Raw genomic sequence first — 16,441 nt, 5'->3', positions numbered from 1 at the left:
TGGGTTCCCTTGCCATGATTGAGAGACAGTGCTTCAAACACCATTTCTAGGACACCTCGTCCAAGCTATCCCTCGTGGACTCTCTGGTCATACCTACTGTTCTATATGGTTCAATCATTTGGGGACCATCACTACTTGATTCGAATTGGGCCTCCATTGAGCGTATTCAAACTCTCTTCAATGGATTATCAGATGTCATCACTCCATCTCCCATAGTATCATTCTAGCTGAGTTCGGAGCTCATGATTTTAGGTTGGGGGCTATTTTTGACCTGATATGGTTTCTCCACCATCTTCATTGCTTTGCGGACTCCACTGATGGTCGGGACAGATACTCTAACCTTGCATATTGCTCCTCAGTTGCGCTTGCCAGATCTGACACCTCTTTGAGAGCCCACTGTTGGTATGCCCAGGCCACATCCCTTCTAAGCTCCAGGATAGACATTGATCGCCTACCCCACTTTGATTCTCGTTAGACTCTCTTGCTCATCTTCTCCCTTCTAGACATAAGTTGAACGAGCAGGTCAGACTTGACATCTACAAATAGTACCTTGATACGACTTGGACTAACCCACCTGGGGGGTTAAGCCTGAGGATGGCTTTCTATGCTGAGCACTTTCTAGACATGCAGGATGGGATTATTGCTTGACATAGATATTTATCTCAGAGTTAGTGGCATGCTCTTTGGTTCATGTTAGGATCTTTCAGGGTTGGTTCCCACTGTCTGCAAGCCCAAACAGACGACCACATTGATAGAGAGGACCGTATTTGTAGGCTATGCACATTGGCCGAGACCGAGACTAGGTTACACTTCATTTTCCATTGCCCTATTTATTACAAGATCATAGGAAGATTTTATTGTTTATTCAAAGCGTGCAGCTCATTGACCTCCTTCATCTATACAGATCAAAGATGTTTGACACTTTATCTCTGGGAGGCGATGCAACATCATGCTCACACCCTGCAACTTATATTCCCCATAAAGTTGGCCGCAAAGCAACTCATTACAGACTTCTTCTCACCCCTGCCCTCTGGGTGGGATGTGAAGTGGCCCTCAGATACCACCACCATTGTTCACTCCAGATCTATGTGATCCTGCAGGGCTTATCTTCATCTTCAACTTCTTCAACGTCAGCCAACCAATAGATCAAAAACACAACTACATCCTCTCCCTCACTTGGGTCTAGATCTGTATCCTTCAGTGCTAGACTTCTTCCAGCCTAGGAAGAAACCTTAATCTACATCTGGTATCTGATTTTCTTTTCTCTTTTGTTTGCTTTCTCAACCACTAGTTGGTGGCCTGCTAGTTCTTTGATTCTTGTTCTGTAAATTTTTGGTCCCATAGACCCTTGTTGGTCTCTCGTTGGACATTAATAAATTTATCTCATCTTATTAATATAATTGATTATGACTATTATTTTTGTATTAGAATAGTAGTTTAAAATATATTTATTGTTAGCTACATTAGAATGAGTATTTTTGTTTTAGTATTAAAATAAAAGAATATATATTCAATATTATCATTTATATTTACTACATATTTAAGTTATATATATTAAATAATTATCAATGTATTTAACAAACATTAGATATTATAATTATCATAGGACTCCCTTATTTAATTAATTAGTTATAATTATTATCTATTACAATTTCTATTATTCATAAAAAAGATCAACGTGGTGTTTATGTATTTATATTCCAATCTAATATTAAATATTATTATTTAGAAAGGGTGTTACAAGATCATATTAGTGTATATCTAATAGCCTTTATCTAATATCTATCATTATTAAGGTTCATGACATTTATCTATAACTAGATTATGGGTACATCCACCAGTAATAGATATGATTGAATGGGAGTTAAAATTGAACAGCTTTAACAAAATAAAATTAAAAATTAAAAAACATTTGCAAACCATGCAAATATATCACAAGTTTTACACCACTCATAATATGAGAAAGAGTGGCTTAGTACTTGCCTTTAAGTTTTATGATAAACTTAATTTTAATTTATTTTATTATTATAATATATTAAATATTTAAAGTAATAAAAGTATCATATAGTTATTGTTTTGATCATAATAGTAATAAATATATTTTTATTATTATTATATAAATAATTATCAATTGTTAATTATAAGAAATATTATTTTATATTTTAATTTTGTTTATAAATATGCTTATTGATATATGTTTTCTATTCAGATGTTAATATTATATTATAAAGAACTTATAAGATCAAAACAATAATATTTTTATAATATAATAATATAAAATAATATTTATTAAAATGTCATTAAATTAAAGTATACATTATTGTTTTACCATTTTAATTGAATGACATTAATTACATTAAACTAAATTATAGTATATTTAAAATTATTTAACATTAATAAATCATAAATAGAAAAACATATCTTTCAAAAAGTATCTTTTAAAAAGTTTCATGCTTTTAAATATATAAAATCCTGTCAGTGAAATCGGTTCTAATTAAATTATAGAAAATTATTTTGTAAAAATTATAAAGTAAAATAACGTCATCTATATTATACACAATTTATCAATTTTATACTAGAACTTTAAAATGAAAGGTGTCACAATAGTACTTAGCCTACTCGCAAGTACTAATAAGACAATTGTAAAAAGCTTATATGATGTGTACAAAGAATAAAAAATCTGTGAGTGCAAAAATTTGGAGTCTTACTCCCCGGCAAAGAAGAAAGCAATATGAAATCTTGATAATTTTGATTTTCTATTCTAGGACGCATCTTTACAATCACTTGTTCATTCTTCATTCTCCATTCTTTTTATCCGTCATTTATTTCTATGCCGCTCTACTGGTAAGAAGCTAAAAATATTTAACACATACGTCGACAGGGTGCAACTGCTATGTCCCTTTGTTTTGACATGCAGATAACACATTCTCTTCCAAGATCAATTGTATCAATCCGAGCTACTGGTGGTATATCTCCAGTCCGCGCCATCAGTATATAGCCAGCACCATAAAAGGCCTGCAAATCATATAATACAACATTGTAGTTATTTGTAAATACCAATCAGCTAAAATTAATCTTACAAAAATAATCAACATTTATTGGCGGCAGTCATTTATAAATTCTTCATATATGTCAGACGAATGATTTGGCAAAGGATGTCGAACTAAGTATTTTAGAAAGGGCTGACAACTACGCTCCAAATACATTCTATTGCACCTACCATGTATAGAAAGAATACCCAAAAAAAATCATGCAACGTCAAACCAATATTATATTATCTGCTTGATAGGATTGGAAACAACTCCACTAAGTTCGCTGGATTTTTTTTTGAATCAATTAGATCACATGTTAGTATGGAAAACAAAAATTATGCAACTTCAAACCAATATCATGTTATCTGCTTTGATAGAATTGGAAACAACTCCACTAAATTCGCTGTAATCTTTTATGTGGATCAAAATCATTTAGTTCACACGATAATACGAGTACAAACCTTACCATTGGCTTGGAGCTAAAAAGTAGCTATGAAGATACGAAAGATGAATTGATTGAAACGTTATCAATGTGGCTTTCTAAGGAAGAGGAATAACAACCAATTGTGACTTCATTTTTTGTAAAACGTTTTCTACAACATCAATTCATAACCATACAAACCTCTTTTCTAGCAACAGTGAAGGTGTTTCAGGATCTTAGCTTACCGTGGTTCTGTTGATCTGGTAAACTATTCAAAAAATTCTATATAATAAGTACAACTGATAATCATAAACACTTCTTTGTGAGCCACGCTCTAAATATTTGGATATATTAAACTTTTCAAAGATCTCCACATAATTAAGTATAATTGATAATCATATACACCTCTATGTGAGCCACTCCCTAAATGTTTGGATATATTAAACTTTTTAAAGATTTCTATTAATACACGTCTTTCTGAGTCACATTTTAGATACGTGGGAATATTAAACTTTTCAAAGATTTCTATATAATAAGTATAGTTAATCGATAACCATATACAACTCTTTGTGAGCCACATTCTAGAATTTGGGGATCCTACCTTAATATGGCTTTACTCGTCTGAACTTCAATACTACATTACATTTTTCATGGACCAATTAGGAGTTGAGCCAATGACCTATTTATTGTTGCATTGCTGTATCACTGTGCTATCAGTTCTCTTGTTTCAGTTCAATACTGATTCGTTTTTCAACATTGAGTTCCAACTTTTCACTCATCTTCCACCTCTCGAGTTCATGTATATTGATAGTGGAGAACCAAATAGGGAAGAAAATCAAGTTCTACTTCATGAGAGATTGTGTGCAGAAGGGAACATTGAAGTTGCAGCCATTTTGACTAAGGCTCTGATGAAGGGCAAGATTTTATATATTAGGGATAAGTAGGTGTTGTGTAGAACGCCTTCCTTACTAAGAGATAGTGTTAAAAAAAAATTTATAGCTTCAAAGCTGTCTGCATGTTACTTGCAATTAGAGTTCTTTCTTTAGGTCTTGACTTCTATTTTTAGAATGCATAAGGAAGTTCAAACTTTAGTTTACTCTTCCCTTATTTTAGAAAGAAATCATAACTTGTTTTTAGTAGCCATAATTTATGCAAGATGTCTACATATAGACATAATGTCTGAATTTAGAAAAGCATCCCTAAGTCAAGGGTGAGGAAGAGTGTTGAGGAAGAGTGTTCCTTGACATACTAAGAGGAAGACAGTTCCATGGTAAAATTGTGAGGAAGAGTGTTCCTTGATACAATTGTGAGGAAGAGATGATTTCTAGACTAATATTGAGGAGGAGAGAGGAAGAGAGTTCCTTGGCATATTGAGAGGAAGAGAGTTCCTTCGCACTTTAAGAGGGGGAGTAAGTGTTATGACAGAGTAGAATGAAAGGCTGAAAGAATTTATGGTAATATTGTAATTGATAAGTAGGAGATATTTCCACAGCAAGGCAAATTGTGATATTGCTATCAGGTTTTAACTGTGTAGTATTTAGGTCAAACTCATTGACCCATGTATCATGAGTAGTGATTCACACGTGTGAATCACTACTCATGATACATGGGTCAATGAGTTTGACCTAAATACTACACAGTTAAAACCTGATAGCAATATCACAATATTGTAACTTATCGTATGAGATTTTGCTCTTGAAGCTGAATAAACGTACAGTTACAGGCTTTCCCACGATGGGTTAACTATGCAGATTTATGTTATTCATTAATGGTTCAGATTCAGAGTTTGCTTCCATTGTTTCTGTTAATTAACCCAGAGTATTTTCTGTTACAAATCATATATATAATAAATATTCTTCATTCTATTCTGTGTAATATGCTGAGCAGTTAGTCTGTATCTGGGTTATAGAAATTAACAGTACATGCAATAAGGGGTGCAAAGATGAAATTTAATTAAACAAAACAAAGTCATTTCACCACTTTATCCAAGTTGGCCTCTGTAGGAGGTAAGAGGATTCAAATTTAATTAATTTTTCGGCCCTAGGTCGCTCCCCTCTATAAACATGCCTCTTCAGCCCTAGGTCGCTTATATAAGGGAGACAAAATCATTTCATTTCAACATCATTTCAAAAACAAATTTAGCTCTGCAAAATAGCAGCGAATTACCTCTGCTGTATTCAATGATGTTCTTCTCATTAAGCTGCAAATTCCATCAAATTGAGCAGCATTTTTTCTCATACAAAGGCAGTGAGTCTTTTACATCACAGCAGGTCATCATAAGGAAGAGGTAAACTTTCTCGGAAAGCAGCAATTCCGGGCTAAAAATGCAGATTTTTCTCATCCAATTTTCTGAGTGTGGAAGGTGTAGAGATCATCAAATCTGAGTGTATGTATGATCAAACTTGTCATTCTTCCAGATTTTTGCATGGCTGCATTTCAATTCTAATTCATGATGTCTATTAATTTCAAGATCTTGATGCAACAATCAAGATTCTGTATAATCCAAAGTGACAATTTTGCTAAGATGATCAACATCACGTGAATAAAATCTGATTTCAACCTAAAGCTAATTTAACAAATCAAATTTGCGAGAAAAAGGAATTCAGGATTAAAATTCTAAGTGTATGTCGATTCAAGTTGTTTTGGGCAGTTAGGGCATCCTAAAAGGAAAAGCTATAGAATTTTGATCAACTTAGGATTAGGTGGGACACTTTTCAAAGAAAGAATTCTACACATTCAAAATTTTAAAAGCAAAACTACTTGTTCATTTTGATGGAAGGAGGCATGTCAGGAGCTAAGGCTGCAAATTCAAGGAAAGAAAGACAAGTGCAAGTGAGGAATGAAGCTGAAATATTATGCCAAAGTCTAAGTTCACCAGGAAGCATAAGCAGATTGGGGATACTTATATTGGACTTGTCAACATGCTCCACGTAAAAGAGAGAATGTCAAGAGGCAGCCCATTTAGAATGACGAGGAGGATGGTTAGGAATGGAATTGCAAAGCAGCTTCTTTTCCTGCCACCTTGCGGCATACTGAGTTGGTCCTTGAGTGGTCCTTGAGTGTGCAAAGAATTACAATCCTCAAAAAAAGACAATTGACAAGAGGATCATAACTGTACTATCAGCAAAGGTTATTAGGGATGCTTTATAAATAGTAAATACCAATTCATAAGGATGGAACCTATGTCACCAAAGAGAAAGCCTTAAAACACAATGAAGAGCAAGTGAATGCTTGCTGAACGAGGATGGACAAGGAATGGCCAGTTGAACTGAGGATTCGGAACTCTAAGATTTTGAGGCTAAGTTATCCAAGTAAGGTATTAAGGAAGATAATTTGAGACTTGTCCATCACTAGTAGATGAATAATTTGAGTACTATGGATTAGAATCTTATGAGGCGAGAGGAAATTTTGATCCTGAGTAGAAGATCGAGAGAGCATGGAAATAGATACCTCCAAATCCCACATAACAGACTATAGGGCTGATGCAAAGCATGATTTGTAAATCAGGAGGAGAATGTACTCAAGATCAATAGTTGACACCATAAGAAAATACAAGTGGAAGCAAATCCAAGTTCCTAATCAGTTGGAAGAAGATAATAGCATCATTAGAGGAGATTTCAAGACCACTGCAAATCATGAATTGGAGGCGATTGAGGTATAAGTTATAACCCTACACAATTTTCTGATGAATTTGTAGGAGTTTCCTTTGAGTTTTGATATTCTAAATGACAATATAATAAGGCAATCAGTTATCCTTTGCACTGTCTTGAACTTCAAGTCTTTCGAACAATGTTTTAGAAGGTCTATGTCAAGCTTTCCTTCATCTTTCTTCCTATGACAGTTTTTTCTTCGCTAATTGCAAGAACTTGATTTTTGGTAATATTTGACTCTTTTCTTGATTTTTCTAGATTGTTTGTTTTGCTTTTGGTTTTGGTTTTGCCCTTGCATTTTGCATTTCACTCATTTTGAGCTATCTTAGACGTTAATCAAAGTTGTGTTTCAAGAGCTTTTGAAGAACTAAGTATATTTAAGGTCAGCATTATGAGCCTGACCACATATCTTCATTCCTTGTTTAATATCTTGCATAAGTGGGCTTCTTGTCGGTCTTTACAGGACATCTTGTATATCATTTACATGCAATCTGGAATTAAAACTCCACCATCCATGTTTGCAAGAGAATATTTGAATTTATATAAAGATTCTAATATTTTACTGGGCCTTTTAAGTATTATTAGATGTTTTTTCTTTATAAGGCTTAATACGCGTCAGAGAGATGTTTTTAAACATATACTTATTGGTGGGCTTTTTCAGTTCACTTACAAAGTACGAGTTTATAAATGTTTTTGACTTGCATATGTAATTTAAAATCCCATCATTATAACTTTAGAGACAAATAACTTTAAAGAGGAAAAGTGGTGATTTCAGAAGTCATTGCATATTTCAAATGACTTGTCATTGCTTCTAAGAAGTTTGTCCATTGCTCATGGGTAACAATTAATTGACTTGCAAAGGCAATGATAAGGCCCGTCAAGGGCATGGTTGAGCATTCTCAACTTGTAAATATGTCAAAAAAGCCCATTAGTAATAAGCAAAGGTTTTTAAATATTGCATATGCACATCGAACTAAATAGCTCGTTGCTTCTTCTATATGGCATTTTAATGCCTTAAAAGCCCGTAATATGTATGGCGGTGAATTGGAGAGACATTACAACTCTTTTAAAGCATAGTATATGATTTGCATGTGGCTTTCAAAAGCCCATATGGATGTGTAATGGCTATTCCAAAGCTCATTTTAATACGTAACCAAAAAACAACGTGGAGACAATGTCTTTTTAGACTTGAGATGGGCAATTAAAAAAAAAAACAATTTTTGTCAAAAACAGCAATTCCATCACTTGCATCGGGAGTTAAAATACCTTATACGAAATTCTAAGCTGTATTTTTGCAATACACAGTCTATATACAGCAAAAAATGTGTGTTTTGAAGCAAATACAAATCTCACACTTGTTGCAAAGGCTTAGAAGCCTTTCCAAGAGCAAACACCACTATTTTGCGGCTTCTTGTTATCAAAATAAACTGCATTGCTCATGCTAGGACATTGTTTTTAGAGTCTATTGCATCCTCTTGCAACTTACAAGTTTGAACGAGTCTCTCAATTGCTATTTTCTTGCATTATGATCCTCAATCGAGGACATTTGCCCAGAATTTCTTATTGACTAAAAAATATATTCCATGTTTGGGACCATGTAAGCAGCACATTCTTCCATGACAGAGGGAGCAACTAGAGGATCTATCATACAAGAATTTTGGTCATATTGCTTCAGGGAGCCAGATATTTCAAAAGGTCAATATCAGAGTCAGAGGGAGTCTAACACTTCATCTAAAGAAAACTTGAATGAGGTCAAAAGTTTGATATCTAAATGAGTTCTTCTCTGTAAGATAGAAGTTTGAGGTGAAAGCCCTTATTCCACCCTCTAATATGATTCATGGTGGATGTTATGTGTGTGAAACCATGATAACACCACATGAGATAATCTATGGTGATTTTTCTTGAACTTATGATATGAATAGCCTTGTGAGGTGATGATCTCACAATAATAAGACACTTGTACACTATTACCTTCTTTGTGAGGTGACAATCTCACAATGATGGTTCAAAAATTCATTGTGGAGTGTAGTGATGCCCGAGGACATGCCATAATGGTAGATATCTTAAATCCATTAAGGATACCACATAGAGTAGTGGTGTAGGAGCACCTAGAAAGGCACTTGATCACGTGAAGTCAAAAGGACATGGAAATAGACCTCAAATTGGGATGTTTTAAGGCCTGTCATGGCTATTTGTAATGGTGAGCTGTATAGAAAGGTCTAAAGTCCTAAAGGTCTTTGTAAGGACCTTATGACCAATTTGATTGTAATGGAGGTTAATATTTCCTAAATGGGATCTAATTGGGTTCTAGTTGGCCGGAAGAGTCTAAGATGAGCTAATTAGCTCCTAGCCAAAGATTAGTGGCACTTTGAATAAGTTTTTAATCAAATAAAGCCTTGAACTAAGAGTTAGAAACTTAAATTTTCAAATTCTAATGGCTAATTAGTTTGGAAGAAAAAAAGATTTATGCGCTTTAAAAAAATTTTAATGGTTTCCAATCGACAAGGATCCGTCAAGGAGGTTGAGATTTACTCTATATAGTTTGGTCAAGGAATAGGGGCACCAGGATGTATGGATTGAATGTAATGATCCAATGTCCCTTCGATTCCAAAAACGTGCATTACTTCTAGAGATAACCTGAACAATGCAGGCCGTATGGTGAACTGGAAGACGAGGTACGGTGACAGGAAAAAGGCGTACGGAGGCAGAGTCAATGGCTGTACGATGAGTGTCTTGTTGGTTGTACGCTAACTAGCCATACATTGGATTAGCCATACGGCACACAGAATGAAGCTGGCCGTAGGAATCCGTATGGTGGTGCACAGCAGGAGTATGTACGGGGTAAGGGAGAATGTAGTACAGTATATAGGAAGTCGTACGGTGATTCTAGGGACCGGTACGGTTAGTAGGGAATGTCGTACAATGATGTCCGCAGGTTGTACGGTGATTGTAATTGGTCGTACGGTGGCCCAAATGGGAGATTTGAAAGCCCAAGCCGTACAAGGAGGTGAAGAACAGCACGGATGGATGGTTGGGTGAGGAATGAGCAGTGCGGAAACACATAGACGAAAACACGATGTTGCTCATACACAAACACAGAATGTTGATGGAACCCACAAACAATAGAGAAACGAAAATGGAAGTGCACAGAACAAAGAATAGATCGAACCAATAGTTATTCGCGATATGATGGTGCTACGGCTTTCCAGATCTGAGCAAAGAAGTACAATGCAACAACGGAATAGGGTGAGGGTTGAATCCCACCGAAACCGCACGAGCCAAATAGGGAAGATCTTTCACTTCCGAAATGGCAAACAACAGAGAACCCCCAACAGGAATTCGTAGTACAAAGAAATACAATCCAAAGCATACCTACAGACTTCCTACGAGTCGTGCTTAAATACCCGTCGGGGAAACCTTTCCGAGGGTGTACAAAGATAGCTGACGGCAACACAAACTACGAAAACAAAATAAAAATGGGTCCGAGATAAATTAAATCAACCGGCCCGTTACAAAGTTTAATTTATTCTTTATTTTATAACAAGAACATTACAGTCCTCCCGTCCCAAAATTTGCTTGTCCTCAAGCAAATGCAATGCCGAGTGCTAGAGGATGTGCTCGCCTTCCCACGTTGCATCGTCCAACGGTAAGTGTCGCCAATGTAACAAGTACTCCTTCACAGTGCAGTTCCATAGGGTCTTTTCACGTACTTCAAGGATCTCGGCAGGTTCCAAAATGAGCTTCCTTTCTTCATTGAGTGGCGGAAGGTCGGTAGCAACTGTGACGTTTTGCCCTATGGCTTTCTTCAGACAAGAAACATGGAAGACATTATGAATATGGCTCCCCTCCAGAAGTTCTAGTTTGTACACTACCTCACTAATGCGACGAACCACGCGATAGGGACCATAAAATCGTGGCTTCAATTTTTCCTTTCTTGTTCCCTTCAATGAAGACTGTCAGTATGGCTAGAGCCGGAGATAGACCAGATCCCCCATTTTAAAACTCCTCTCTATCCTGCGTCTGTTGGCATACATCTTCTGTTGATTTTGTGCATGTTGTAGGTTTTCTTTCAAGCTCCTCAGTATGTCCTATCCCTCCTAAAGCCAGTCCTTCGCCCTTAGAGCACGAATGTCACCTAAAACTGTGTCGATGAAGGAAACGGGTTCGTACCCGTACAGAACTTTGAATGGTGTTATTCCGATAGACATGTGATAAGTGGTATTGTAGCAATATTCCCCCCAGATGGATCCATTTTACCCACACTCGTCATTGTGCCGAGACGTAGTTCCAAAGGTAGCCTTCAAAGCCATTTGTTCACAATCTCGGTTTGACCGTCCGTCTATGGGTGGTAACTCGTGCTTGGGGATAATTTTGTCCCTGCCATCCGAAAAAATTCTGATTGAAAGATACTGACGAATCGTCCATCCCGATCACTGACGATGTTTTGAGGTAACTAGTGCAGACGAAAGACTTCTCTAAAAAAAGGATCGGCAACTTGTGCAACCTGAAGGTCCGAGGGGATGGCGAAAAAATGTGATACTTTGTCAATCTGTCAACCACCATGAAGATACAATCCTTTCCATTCACCTTGGGAAGACTTATTATGAAGTCCATTGATATACTTTCCCATTTATGTTTGGGAATTGGCAATGGTTGTAGCAGCCCGACAGGAAGAGTATGTTCGGACTTGTTTTGTTGGCAGACCATACATTCTCTTACATGCTGCAACACATCTCCTTTTAGTCCTTTCCATGAAAACCTCTCCCAAAGACTTCTATAAGTTTTGAGGAAACCAGGGTGTCCAACCAAAGGTGAGTCATGGACTTCCTTCAAGATCTTCTGCTTCAATTTGGATTCTGGCACCAAGTATATATAGTCTTTATAGTAGATGATATCATCCACCACTCTGTACCGATCATCATGGGTGTGGCCATCCATTATTTCACAAACAAATGTATTCTTGAAATATTCTACTAGCAGATGTGCCTTCCAATCAGCTAAAATCTAGTCTAGTGAACAAATGGTGGGTTTTCTGAACAAGGCATTTGCAACTACATTGTTTTTCCTTTTCACATACTCAATGTCAAAATCAAAAGCTTGAACTTTGCTTACCCATTTTTGTTGCCGTTCATTCAAGTCTCGCTGCTCCAAAAAATATTTCAGAGTATTGTGATCCGTACGAACGACAAACTTGGCACCTACCAGATACTGCCGGAATTTGGTTAGTGCATGTACGATGGCTAACATTTTTTTGTCATAGATGGAATACAGGCGTTCTGTTGGCCTAAGCTCCCTGCTCTCATTAGTGATGGGGTGTCTATCTTGCATCAATACCGCTCCAATGCCTTCCTCAGACGTTTCACACTCCAAAATGAACAGCCAAGTGAAGTCAAGTAGTGCAAGTACGGAACAAGTGTTCATGGCCTCTTTCAGCTTATCAAAGATGAGTTGTGCCTTCTTGTTCCACTGGAATGACCCCTTCTTTGTCAAATCCGTCAAAGGTGCGCTGAGCTGAGAGAATCCTTTAACAAATCTCTTGTAGTAACTGCACAGTCCGAAGAATCCTCACAAATCTGTGAGTGATTTCAGGGGAGGCCAATCGAGGATAGCCTGAATCTTCTCCTAATGCACTTGAACCCCGTATTTACTAACAACATGCCCCAAATACAATATTTTTGTCATACCAAATTCGCATTTGGACTACTTGGAGAACAAGGATTGTTCCTCCATGATACTTAGAACTTCTTTTAGATGCTTCAAGTGCTCTTCCCATGTCCTGCTACAAATAAGATCATCAAAGAATACCAACAAATACGTACGCAATTGTTTGTTGAAGATACGATTCATGCACGATTGAAATGTAGCAGGTGCATTGGTCAATCCGAATGGCATGACCAGAAACTCATAATGTTCGTAGTGACAATGGAATGTCGTTTTCTCCATATCTTCTTCCCTCATGCGGATCTAATGGTATCCAAAATGGAAATCTATTTTTTAAAAATAGATCGCACCATACAGTTCATCCAACAGCTCATCTATCCTTGGAATGGGATACCTATTCTTTATTGTTTTTTCGTTCAGCGCGCGATAGTCCACACACATGCGCATCATTCCGTCCTTTTTGACCAACACCACAAATGATGCAAATGGGTTAGAACTGGGACAGATCCATCCTTTCTCAAGTAATTCTTGAATCATCCTTTCGATCTCATCTTTGAATTTCTTGGGGTGGCGGTACGGTGTGGTTATGATTGGCTTTGCTCCTGATTCCAAGTCGATAGTGTGTTCAAACCCTCGATGAGATGGTACGTCAAGAGGAATATCCATGAAAACTTTATCATGTCTCCTTAAAATATCCTAAAGTTCATCATCCTATAGAGGTGTTCGATGCCCTTTTATAGGTTCCGCCGAGATAAAACAATGCACAACCCATGCAACATCATCATGCCGCAAGATTGCCTCCATCCAATGCACAGAAACTTCCTTCGGACCTTCATTAGCCATTCCTCGGAGGACAACCTTTTTCCCGTCAACCACAAAAGTGAAGTCCATCCGTTTGAAACTTTGAGTGTATTCATCAAGGGCCTCCATGCACTGTATGCCAAGAATAACTTTCATGTCAATCAGGTCAACTATGAAGAAGTCCTCAGTCACCGTGTGGTTCGCCATTGTGATACTCAGCTAAGGAACAAGGTGCATGCAGGGCAAGAAAGTCCCTCCGGCTACCTTGACCTGAAAGCCTGCGTGTGCCTCCGTAGGAAGACTTCTTTGTTTTACCAAGGATGAATTTATGAAGTTTAGAGTAGCTCCACTATCCAACATAACCGTAACTCTTTGTCCTTGAAAAGTGCCCTGTACACGAAAAACTGTGCACCTTGGGTTGCCAGCCAAGGCAATGGATCCTCTGTACTGTACCAAAGCGGCAATTTTCTTTGTACAGTTTAGATTGACCACGTTGGTGTCATTGTGGGGTTGGACATCTTTGACCGGCATTTCTTCATGTTCGTGTTCATCCTCATCATCAGATACAACCTCAATATAATGGATCTTCCCTTTCCCGAGGCATCGATGGCCAGGCTCCCAAGGTACCTTGCAATTGAAACACAATTTCTTCCTTCGGAGTTCTTGTCACGTAGCTTCATCCAATGACGGCTTCTTGGGCGGAGGTTTGTCCCTCAGGAACATCAGCAATTTAGAATGTGAGTAGCTTCGAGAGGATGAGGATGATGTCGATGACAATGCCATACTTCATGCTTTATTGATTGCTTCCTACAGGGTAGCAAGATTGAACCCCTTCACCCAACCTTTCAGAGGTTTTGTCAGTCCGTCCATGAAGAGCACTACCCGCCTTCTTTCGGAAATGTCTGTGACCAACACAGAGAGTTTTTGAAATTCTGCAATGAACTGATCTACCGATCCAATTTGTCTCAGTTGCGCCAAATCTTTGAAATTGAGCTCCGGGTCTTTACCATCAAATTGTTTTATCAATCTCTCCGTGAATTCTGCATAAGTCTTTATTTGATCATGCCCTAATGTGATGGTGCTATGGTGCCAAAATAAGTGCGCAACTCCCTCCAAGTGTAACGTGGCAAATTTGATTGCTTCTTCTGGCATAAGATTCAGATAGAAGTAGGTATCGGCTTTCATTACCCACGCTTTCGCTAATATGTAACCCGATCCGTCAAATGGAGACAGATTCACCTTACTCAACTTTCTCCTGAAATCATCGTTAAAGTACCCTCTGTTTCCACCTCTCGAATATCTCATTCTCAAATCTGTGTAATCTTTGTAGGAAATGTCTTCTTCAAGGTTTGCATTCTTCCAGTCTTCTCTCATCTCTTCGAAGGTTGGTTGTCTCTCCGTGATGTGCCTCTATCCGTGGTGGGAAAGTCGGCATGGAAAGACGAGAGCGTACTGGCTGAGGGTGTGATTTACCTGACACCGAGTCCACGCTGTGATCATTTTGTTCTTTAGATATTTTGTTCTCCGTCAACTTCTTGAGAGTTTCTTCCATGAGTCATTGCATATCAATGATCTGTGCCTGATTCCGAGCAAGTACCCTCAGTAGTGCCACAAGTTCAGCACCGACCGGTTCCCATTCATCAGCCATTCAATCAATGGAATGTGACCTTCTCTTCCGGCTATAAACTCTCATTCACCGTCCACAAGCTAGCAGGATCAAAGCGCTCTGATACCACTGTAATAATCCAATGTCCCTTCGATTCCAAAAACGTGCATTACTTCTAGAGATTGCTTGAACAATGCAGGTCGTACAGTGAATTGGAAGATGGCTTACAGTGATAGGAAAACAGCGTACGGAGGCAAAGTCAATGGCCGTATGGTGAGTGTCTTGTTGGTTGTAGGCCGACTAGCCGTACGCTGGATTAGTCGTACGGTACACAAAATGAAGCTAGCAGCAGGAATCCGTACGGTGGTGCACAGCAGGAGTCCGTATAGGGTAAGGGAGAATGTCGTATGGTATATAGGAAGTCGTACAGTGATTCTAGGGACTCGTACGGTTAGTAGGGAATGTCGTACGGTGATGTCCGTAGGCTGTACGATGATTGTAATCGGCTGTACGATGGCCCAAATGGGAGATTTGAAAGCCCAAGCCGTACAAGGAGGCGAAGAACAGCATGGATGGATGGTTGGGTGAGGAATGAGCAGTGCGGAAACACGATGTTGCTCATACACAAACACAAAATGTTGATGGAACCCACAAACAATAGACACGAAAATGGAAGTGCACAAAACAAAGAATAGATCGAACCAATAGTTATTCGCAATATGATGGTGCTCCGGCTTTCCAAATTTGAGCGAAGAAGTACAATGCAACAACGGAATAGGGTGAGAATTGAATACCACCGAAACCGCACGAGCCAAATAGGAAAGATCTTTCACTTCCGAAATGGCAAACAATAGAGAATCCCCAACACGAATTCGCAAGACAAAAAAATACAATTCAAAGCATACCTACAGACTTCATACAAGCCGTGCTTAAATACCCTTCGGAGAAACCTTTTCGAGGGTGTACAAAGATAGCCGACAGCGACACAAACTATGAAAACAAAATAAAAATGGGTCCAAGATAAATTAAATCAATCAGCCCGTTACAAAGTTTAATTTATTATTTATTTTATAACGGGAACATTACATTGAATCAGCATTTGTATGGACAGGCTCATGAAATTGCAATTAAAGTTGATTGTTTTGCAAATTCCTTGTTCGTAGTTAATTGATTTCCCATTCCTTACATTAGTAGTTATTGAAAGACATCAATAAGTCTCTACATAACCTTTGTGGATGATTTTAAATCATTGTTGTTGCATTTATTCAAT

General features: G+C 37.8%; 1 protein-coding gene across 4 annotated transcripts in view; it reads right to left on the bottom strand.

Annotated features, from left to right (window-relative positions):
- Positions 1-2,550: 2,550 nt before the first annotated feature.
- LOC149558004 (uncharacterized) overlaps positions 2,551-16,441 on the bottom strand; it is a 70,084-nt gene continuing 56,193 nt past the window's right edge. For all 4 annotated transcript variants that reach the window (XM_089832447.1, XM_089832450.1, XM_089832448.1 and 1 more), the window contains one exon: positions 2,551-3,015. The gene's annotated coding sequence lies outside the window, so the exon portion shown is untranslated. The remainder of the gene's footprint in view (positions 3,016-16,441) is intronic.

This window comes from Cupressus sempervirens, chromosome 5 (genome assembly GCF_028749045.1).
Source record: "Cupressus sempervirens isolate cs-2001-9-10 chromosome 5, ASM2874904v1, whole genome shotgun sequence".
Classification (NCBI taxonomy): domain Eukaryota; kingdom Viridiplantae; phylum Streptophyta; class Pinopsida; order Cupressales; family Cupressaceae; genus Cupressus; species Cupressus sempervirens.
This window is presented reverse-complemented; position numbering and strand designations above follow the sequence as displayed.